The following is a 10,000-nucleotide window of genomic DNA, read 5'->3' as shown; positions in this document are numbered from 1 at the left end:
CTCTCTCTCTCACACACTCGGTCTCTCTCTCTCACACACTCGGTCTCTCTCTCTCACACACTCGGTCTCTCTCTCTCTCTCTCACACACTCGGTCTCTCTCTCTCTCACACACTCGGTCTCTCTCTCTCTCTCTCACACACTCGGTCTCTCTCTCTCTCTCTCTCTCACACACTCGGTCTCTCTCTCTCTCTCACACTCTCGGTCTCTCTCTCTCACACACTCGGTCTCTCTCTCTCACACACTCGGTCTCTCTCTCTCACACACTCGGTCTCTCTCTCACACACACACTCGGTCTCTCTCTCTCTCTCACACACTCCGTCTCTCTCTCTCACACACTCGGTCTCTCTCTCTCACACACTCGGTCTCTCTCTCACACACTCGGTCTCTCTCTCTCACACACTCGGTCTCTCTCTCTCACACACTCGGTCTCTCTCTCACACACTCATCTCTCTCTCACACACACACTCGGTCTCTCTCTCTCTCTCACACTCCGTCTCTCTCACACACTCCGTCTCTCTCTCACACACTCGGTCCCTCTCTCTCACACACACTCGGTCCTCTCTCTCTCACACACTCGGTCTCTCTCTCTCTCACACACTCGGTCTCTCTCTCTCTCACACACTCGGTCTCTCTCTCTCTCACACACACTCGGTCTCTCTCTCTCTCACACACTCGGTCTCTCTCTCTCACACACTCGGTCTCTCCCTCTCTCTCTCACACACTCGGTCCCTCTCTCTCTCACACACTCGGTCTCTCTCTCTCTCTCTCTCTCACACACTCGGTCTCTCTCTCTCTCTCACACACTCGGTCTCTCTCTCTCTCTCTCTCTCACACACACTCGGTCTCTCTCTCTCTCTCACACACACTCGGTCTCTCTCTCTCTCTCACACACTCGGTCTCTCTCTCTCTCTCACACACTCGGTCTCTCTCTCTCACACACACACTCGGTCTCTCTCTCTCTCACACACACTCGGTCTCTCTCTCTCTCTCTCTCACACACTCGGTCTCTCTCTCTCTCACACACTCGGTCTCTCTCTCTCTCTCACACACTCCGTCTCTCTCTCTCTCACACACACACTCCGTCTCTCTCTCTCTCACACACTCGGTCTCTCTCTCTCTCTCACACACTCGGTCTCTCTCTCTCTCACACACACCCGTCTCTCTCTCTCTCACACACACTCACACTCTCTCTCTCTCTCTCACACACTCGGTCTCTCTCTCTCTCACACACTCGGTCTCTCTCTCTCTCTCACACACTCCGTCTCTCTCTCTCTCACACACACACTCCGTCTCTCTCTCTCTCACACACACTCCTCTCTCTCTCTCACACACACACTCCGTCTCTCTCTCTCACACACACACTCCGTCTCTCTCTCTCTCACACACACTCCGTCTCTCTCTCTCACACACACTCTCTCTCTCTCTCTCTCTCACACACTCGGTCTCTCTCTCTCTCTCACACACACTCGGTCTCTCTCTCTCTCACACACTCGGTCTTTCTCTCTCACACACTCGGGTCTCTCTCTCTCTCTCACACACTCGGTCTCTCTCTCTCACACACTCGGTCTCTCTCTCTCTCTATCTCTCACACTCGGTCTCTCTCTCTCACACACTCGGTCTCTCTCTCTCACACACTCGGTCTCTCTCTCTCACACACTCGGTCTCTCTCTCTCTCACACTCGGTTTCTCTCTCTCACACGCTCGGTCTCTCTCTCTCACACACTCGGTCTCTCTCACACACACTCGGTCTCTCTCTCTCTCTCACACACACTCGGTCCCTCTCTCTCTCACACACACTCGGTCCCTCTCTCTCTCACACACTCGGTCTCTCTCTCTCTCTCACACACTCGGCCCTCTCTCACACACTCGGTCTCTCTCTCTCACACACACACTCGGTCTCTCTCTCTCTCACACACACTCGGTCTCTCTCTCTCGGTCTCCTCTCTCTCACACACTCGGTCTCTCTCTCTCTCTCTCTCACACACTCGGTCTCTCTCTCTCTCTCACACACACTCGGTCTCTCTCTCTCTCTCTCTCACACACTCGGTCCCTCTCTCTCTCACACACTCGGTCACTCTCTCTCTCACACACTCGGTCTCTCTCTCTCTCACACACTCGGTCTCTCTCTCTCTCACACACTCGGTCTCTCTCTCACACACACTCGGTCTCTCTCTCTCACACACACTCGGTCTCTCTCTCTCACACACACTCGGTCTCTCTCTCTCACACACTCGGTCTCTCTCTCTCACACACTCGGTCTCTCTCTCTCACACACTCGGTCTCTCTCTCTCACACACTCGGTTTCTCTCTCTCACACGCTCGGTCTCTCTCTCTCACACACTCGGTCTCTCTCTCACACACACACTCGGTCTCTCTCTCTCTCTCACACACACTCGGTCCCTCTCTCTCTCACACACACACACTCGGTCCCTCTCTCTCTCACACACTCGGTCTCTCTCTCTCTCTCACACACTCGGTCTCTCTCTCTCACACACTCGGTCTCTCTCTCTCTCTCACACACACTCGGTCCCTCTCTCTCTCACACACTCGGTCTCTCTCTCTCTCACACACTCGGTCTCTCTCTCTCACACACTCGGTCTCTCTCTCTCTCTCTCTCACACACTCGGTCTCTCTCTCTCTCTCACACACACTCGGTCTCTCTCTCTCTCTCTCACACACTCGGTCCCTCTCTCTCTCACACACTCGGTCACTCTCTCTCACACACTCGGTCTCTCGCTCTCTCACACACTTGGTCTCTCTCTCTCTCACACACTCGGTCTCTCTCTCTCACACACTCGGTCTCTCTCTCTCACACACACTCGGTCTCTCTCTCTCACACACACTCGGTCTCTCTCTCTCTCACACACTCGGTCTCTCTCTCACACACACTCGGTCTCTCTCTCTCACACACACTCGGTCTCTCTCTCTCACACACACTCGGTCTCTCTCTCTCACACACACTCGGTCTCTCTCTCTCTCACACACACTCGGTCTCTCTCTCTCACACACACTCCGTCTCTCTCTCTCTCACACACTCCGTCTCTCTCACACACTCCGTCTCTCTCTCTCACACACTCCGTCTCTCTCTCTCTCTCACACACTCCGTCTCTCTCTCTCTCTCTCTCTCACACACTCGGTCTCTCTCTCTCTCACACACTCGGTCTTTCTCTCTCACACACTCGGTCTTTCTCTCTCACACACTCGGTCTTTCTCTCTCACACACTCGGTCTCTCTCTCTCTCACACACTCGGTCTCTCTCTCTCTCTCTCTCACACACTCGGTCTCTCTCTCTCTCACACACACTCGGTCTCTCTCTCTCTCTCTCTCTCTCACACACTCGGTCTCTCTCTCTCTCTCTCTCTCACACACACTCGGTCTCTCTCTCTCTCTCTCTCTCACACACACTCGGTCTCTCTCTCTCTCTCACACACTCGGTCCCTCTCTCTCTCACACACTCGGTCTCTCTCTCTCACACACTCGGTCTCTCTCTCTCTCACACACTCGGTCTCTCTCTCTCTCTCTCACACACTCGGTCTCTCTCTCTCTCTCACACACTCGGTCTCTCTCTCTCTCTCTCACACACTCGGTCTCTCTCTCTCTCTCTCTCTCACACTCTCTCTCTCTCTCACACACTCGGTCTCTCTCTCTCACACACTCGGTCTCTCTCTCTCACACACTCGGTCTCTCTCTCACACACACACTCGGTCTCTCTCTCTCTCTCACACACTCCGTCTCTCTCTCACACACTCGGTCTCTCTCTCTCACACACTCGGTCTCTCTCTCTCACACACTCGGTCTCTCTCTCTCACACACTCGGTCTCTCTCTCTCACACACTCGGTCTCTCTCTCTCACACACTCATCTCTCTCTCACACACACACTCGGTCTCTCTCTCTCTCACACACTCCGTCTCTCTCTCACACACTCGGTCCCTCTCTCTCTCACACACACTCGGTCCCTCTCTCTCTCACACACTCGGTCTCTCTCTCTCTCTCACACACTCGGTCTCTCTCTCTCTCTCACACACTCGGTCTCTCTCTCTCTCACACACACTCGGTCTCTCTCTCTCTCACACACTCGGTCTCTCTCTCTCACACACTCGGTCTCTCTCTCTCTCTCTCTCACACACTCGGTCTCTCTCTCTCACACACACTCGGTCTCTCTCTCTCTCTCTCTCTCACACACTCGGTCCCTCTCTCTCTCACACACTCGGTCTCTCTCTCTCTCACACACTCGGTCTCTCTCTCTCACACACACTCGGTCTCTCGCTCTCTCACACACACTCGGTCTCTCTCTCTCTCACACACACTCCGTCTCTCTCTCTCTCACACACACTCCGTCTCTCTCTCTCTCACACACACTCCGTCTCTCTCTCACACACTCCGTCTCTCTCTCACACACACTCCGTCTCTCTCACACACTCCGTCTCTCTCTCACACACTCCGTCTCTCTCTCTCGCACACACACACTCCGTCTCTCTCTCTCGCACACACACACTCCGTCTCTCTCTCTCGCACACACTCGATCTCTCTCTCTCTCACACACTCGGTCTCTCTCTCACACTCGGTCTCTCTCTCTCACACACTCGGTCTCTCTCTCTCACACACTCGGTCTCTCTCTCACACACACACTCGGTCTCTCTCTCTCTCACACACACTCCGTCTCTCTCTCTCACACACTCGGTCTCTCTCTCTCACACACTCGGTCTCTCTCTCTCACACACTCGGTCTCTCTCTCTCACACACTCGGTCTCTCTCTCTCACACACTCGGTCTCTCTCTCTCACACACTCATCTCTCTCTCACACACACACTCGGTCTCTCTCTCTCTCACACTCCGTCTCTCTCTCACACACACTCGGTCCCTCTCTCTCACACACACACACTCGGTCCCTCTCTCTCACACACTCGGTCTCTCTCTCACACACTCGGTCTCTCTCTCTCTCTCACACACTCGGTCTCTCTCTCTCTCACACACACTCGGTCTCTCTCTCTCTCACACACTCGGTCTCTCTCTCTCACACACTCGGTCTCTCTCTCTCTCTCTCTCACACACTCGGTCTCTCTCTCTCACACACACTCGGTCTCTCTCTCTCTCTCTCTCACACACTCGGTCCCTCTCTCTCTCACACACTCGGTCTCTCTCTCTCTCTCACACACTCGGTCTCTCTCTCTCACACACACTCGGTCTCTCGCTCTCTCACACACACTCGGTCTCTCTCTCTCTCACACACACTCCGTCTCTCTCTCTCTCACACACACTCCGTCTCTCTCTCTCTCACACACTCCGTCTCTCTCTCACACACACTCCGTCTCTCTCTCTCTCACACACACTCCGTCTCTCTCACACACTCCGTCTCTCTCTCTCACACACTCCGTCTCTCTCTCTCGCACACACACACTCCGTCTCTCTCTCTCGCACACACACACTCCGTCTCTCTCTCTCGCACACACTCGATCTCTCTCTCTCTCACACACTCGGTCTCTCTCTCACACTCGGTCTCTCTCTCTCTCTCACACTCGGTCTCTCTCTCTCTCTCTCTCTCTCTCTCACACTCGGTCTCTCTCTCTCTCACACTCGGTCTCTCTCTCTCACACTCGGTCTCTCTCTCTCTCACACTCGGTCTCTTTCTCTCTCTCACACACTCGGTCTCTCTCTCTCTCTCTCTCTCTCTCTCTCACACACTCGGTCTCTCTCTCTCTCACACACTCGGTCTCTCTCACACACTCGGTCTCTCTCTCTCTCTCTCTCACACACTCGGTCTCTCTCTCTCTCTCACTCGGTCTCGGTCTCTCTCTCTCACACTCGGTTTCTCTCTCTCACACTCGGTCTCTCTCTCTCACACTCGGTCTCTCTCTCTCACACTCGGTCTCTCTCTCTCACACTCAGTCTCTCTCTCTCTCTCTCTCTCACACTCGGTCTCTCTCTCACTCTCTCACACTCAGTCTCTCTCTCACTCTCTCACACTCGGTCTCTCTCTCTCTCACACTCGGTCTCTCTCTCTCTCACACTCGGTCTCTCTCTCTCTCTCTCTCACACTCGGTCTCTCTCACACTCGGTCTCTCTTACACACTCGGTCTCTCTCTCTGTCTCTCTCACACTCTCGGTCTCTCTCTCTCACACACTCGGTCTCTCTCTCTCACACACTCGGTCTCTCTCTCACACACTCGGTCTCTCTCTCACACTCGGTCTCTCTCTCACACACACTCGGTCTCTCTCTCTCTCTCACACACTCGGTCTCTCTCTCTCTCTCACACACTCGGTCTCTCTCTCTCACACACTCGGTCTCTCTCTCTCACACACTCGGTCTCTCTCTCTCACACACTCGGTCTCTCTCTCTCACACACTCATCTCTCTCTCACACACACACTCGGTCTCTCTCTCTCTCTCACACACTCCGTCTCTCTCACACACTCCGTCTCTCTCTCACACACACTCGGTCCCTCTCTCTCTCACACACACACTCGGTCCCTCTCTCTCTCACACACTCGGTCTCTCTCTCTCTCTCACACACTCGGTCTCTCTCTCTCTCTCACACACTCGGTCTCTCTCTCTCACACACACTCGGTCTCTCTCTCTCTCACACACTCGGTCTCTCTCTCTCACACACTCGGTCTCTCTCTCTCTCTCTCTCACACACTCGGTCTCTCTCTCTCACACACACTCGGTCTCTCTCTCTCTCTCTCACACACTCGGTCCCTCTCTCTCTCTCACACACTCGGTCTCTCTCTCTCTCTCTCACACACTCGGTCTCTCTCTCTCTCACACACACTCGGTCTCTCGCTCTCTCACACACTTGGTCTCTCTCTCTCTCACACACTCGGTCTCTCTCTCTCACACACTCGGTCTCTCTCTCACACACACTCGGTCTCTCTCTCTCACACACACTCGGTCTCTCTCTCTCACACACACTCGGTCTCTCTCTCTCACACACACTCCGTCTCTCTCTCACACACACTCCGTCTCTCTCTCTCACACACACTCCGTCTCTCTCACACACTCCGTCTCTCTCTCTCACACACTCCGTCTCTCTCTCTCACACACACACTCCGTCTCTCTCTCTCGCACACACACACTCCGTCTCTCTCTCTCGCACACACACACTCCGTCTCTCTCTCTCGCACACACTCGATCTCTCTCTCTCACACACTCGGTCTCTCTCACACACTCGGTCTCTCTCTCTCACACTCGGTCTCTCTCTCTCTCTCTCTCTCACACTCGGTCTCTCTCTCTCTCACACTCGGTCTCTCTCTCTCACACTCTGTCTCTCTCTCTCTCTCACACTCGGTCTCTTTCTCTCTCTCACACACTCGGTCTCTCTCTCTCTCTCTCTCTCACACTCGGTCTCTCTCTCTCTCTCACACACTCGGTCTCTCTCACACACTCGGTCTCTCTCTCTCTCTCTCTCACACACTCGGTCTCTCTCTCTCTCTCACACTCGGTCTCTCTCTCTCACACTCGGTTTCTCTCTCACACTCGGTCTCTCTCTCTCACACTCGGTCTCTCTCTCTCACACTCGGTCTCTCTCTCTCACACTCAGTCTCTCTCTCTCTCTCTCTCTCACACTCGGTCTCTCTCTCACTCTCTCACACTCAGTCTCTCTCTCACTCTCTCACACTCGGTCTCTCTCTCTCTCACACTCGGTCTCTCTCTCTCTCACACTCGGTCTCTCTCTCTCTCACACTCGGTCTCTCTCTCTCTCTCTCACACTCGGTCTCTCTCACACTCGGTCTCTCTTACACACTCGGTCTCTCTCTCTGTCTCTCTCACACACTCGGTCTCTCTCTCTCTCTCTCTCTCACACTCAGTCTCTCTCTCTCTCTCTCACACTCGGTCTCTCTCTCTCTCTCACACTCAGTCTCTCTCTCTCACACTCGGTCTCTCTCTCTCACACTCGGTCTCTCTCACACTCGGTCTCTCTCTCTCACACTCGGTCTCTCTCACACTCGGTCTCTCTCTCTCACACTCGGTCTCTCTCTCTCTCACACTCGGTCTCTCTCACACTCGGTCTCTCTCTCTCTCTCACACTCGGTCTCTCTCTCTCTCTCTCACACTCGGTCTCTCTCTCTCTCTCTCTCACACCCGGTCTCTCTCACACACTCGGTCTCTCTCTCTCTCACACACTCGGTCTCTCTCTCTCTCTCACACTCAGTCTCTCTCTCTCTCTCTCACCCACTCTCTCTCTCTCTCTCACACTCAGTCTCTCTCTCTCTCTCACACTCAGTCTCTCTCTCTCACACTCAGTCTTTCTCTCTCTCTCACACTCAGTCTCTCTCTCTCTCTCTCACACTCAGTCTCTCTCTCTCTCTCACACTCAGTCTCTCTCTCTCTCTCACACTCAGTCTCTCTCTCTCTCTCTCACACTCGGTCTCTCTCTCTCACACTCGGTCTCTCTCTCTCTCTCTCTCACACTCGCTCTCTCTCTCTCTCTCACACTCGGTCTCTCTCTCTCACACTCGGTCTCTCTCTCTCTCACACTCAGTCTCTCTCTCTCTCACACTCAGTCTCTCTCTCTCTCACACTCAGTCTCTCTCTCTCTCTCTCTCTCTCTCTCTCTCTCACACTCAGTCTCTCTCTCTCTCTCTCTCTCTCACACTCAGTCTCTCTCAAATTCAAATTCAAATTCAAACTGCTTTATTGGCATGAAAAACATTGTGCCAATATTGCCAAAGCAACAATGTATACAATATACATTGTAACAAAATTCTAAATGATAGCAAATATAAAATATAAAAGTGTAGTAAATAATAATACAAAATTAAATACAAAAATAATAATAATTACAGTAATAACAATAATAGCAATAACAATTAAGTTACTGCTTACTATGCAGATGTTATTATTCAGTGTCCCTCAGGCTATGGCAGGAAAATACATATTTGGCTGCAAGAGGAGCCATTGCTCCTTCGCCCATGAGTATTCTTAGTTTTTCCTCTGGGTTCAATTTGTAAAAATTTGGAATATGTTTAGTAATTTCTGTGAATAATGAATCTCTTTGTGAGGAATATTTATCACAGTAAAGGAGAAAGTGCATCTCTGTCTCTACCTCCCCTGTTATGCAGTGACCACATACACGCTCCTCTTTGGGTAGCCATGTCTTTTTATGTCTGCCGGTTTCTATTGCCAATCGGTGGTCACTCAGCCTGTACTTGGTAAGGATCTGTCTCTGCTTCGTATCTCTGACAGAGTAGAGATAATCAGCCAATTCATATTCTCTGTTTAGGGTCAGATAGCAATTTAGTCGGCTTTGGGATTTTGTTTCATTTTTCCAATGTTGTAAATATGATTCCTTTGATTGGTTCATGATTTTGCTTATTGGAATTCTTTCTTTTGAAGCAGTGCTGGTGTCAGCTTGGTTGGTGAGGTCCAACACCAGCTGACTGAGAGGGCTCGTTTCTGGGCTCAGCTCTTGGGTTTGAAGTGATTTAAATTGCAGACTTGAATTTGGACTTGAATTCAGATGTAGCCAAAATTTTAATGATCTTTTCTGTATTTTCATTATTACTGGAAAACGGCCCAATTCTGCCCTACATGCATTAGTTGGTGTATTTCTCTGAACTTGTAGGATTTTCCGACAGAATTCTGCATGTAGGGCTTCAATTGGATGTTTGTCCCACATTTTAAAGTCCAGTTTATTGAGTGGCCCCCAAACCTCACTTCCATAAAGAGCTATTGGTAGGATTAAACTGTCAAATATTTTAGTCCAAATTCTAATTGGGATGTTGATTTTGAATAATTTCATTTTTATTGCATACATTGCTCTGCGGGCTTTTTCTTTGAGTGCATTCACTGCCATATTAAAACTCAGTCATATTCACACTCAGTCTCTCTCTCTCTCTCTCTCACACTCAGTCTCTCTCTCTCTCTCTCTCTCTCACACTCAGTCTCTCTCTCTCTCTCTCACACTCAGTCTCTCTCTCTCACACTCACACTCAGTCTCTCTCTCTCACACTCATTCTCTCTCTCTCTCTCTCTCACACTCAGTCTCTCTCTCTCTCTCA

General features: G+C 51.7%; 1 protein-coding gene across 2 annotated transcripts in view; it reads right to left on the bottom strand.

The window, feature by feature from the left end:
- LOC135556107 (SH2B adapter protein 1-like) overlaps positions 1–10,000 on the bottom strand; it is a 49,211-nt gene that overhangs the window by 16,749 nt on the left and 22,462 nt on the right. The gene's annotated exons all lie outside the window — the stretch shown is intronic.

The sequence above is a fragment of the Oncorhynchus masou genome, chromosome 15 (genome assembly GCF_036934945.1).
Source record: "Oncorhynchus masou masou isolate Uvic2021 chromosome 15, UVic_Omas_1.1, whole genome shotgun sequence".
Taxonomy (NCBI): Eukaryota; Metazoa; Chordata; class Actinopteri; order Salmoniformes; family Salmonidae; genus Oncorhynchus; species Oncorhynchus masou.
This window is presented reverse-complemented; position numbering and strand designations above follow the sequence as displayed.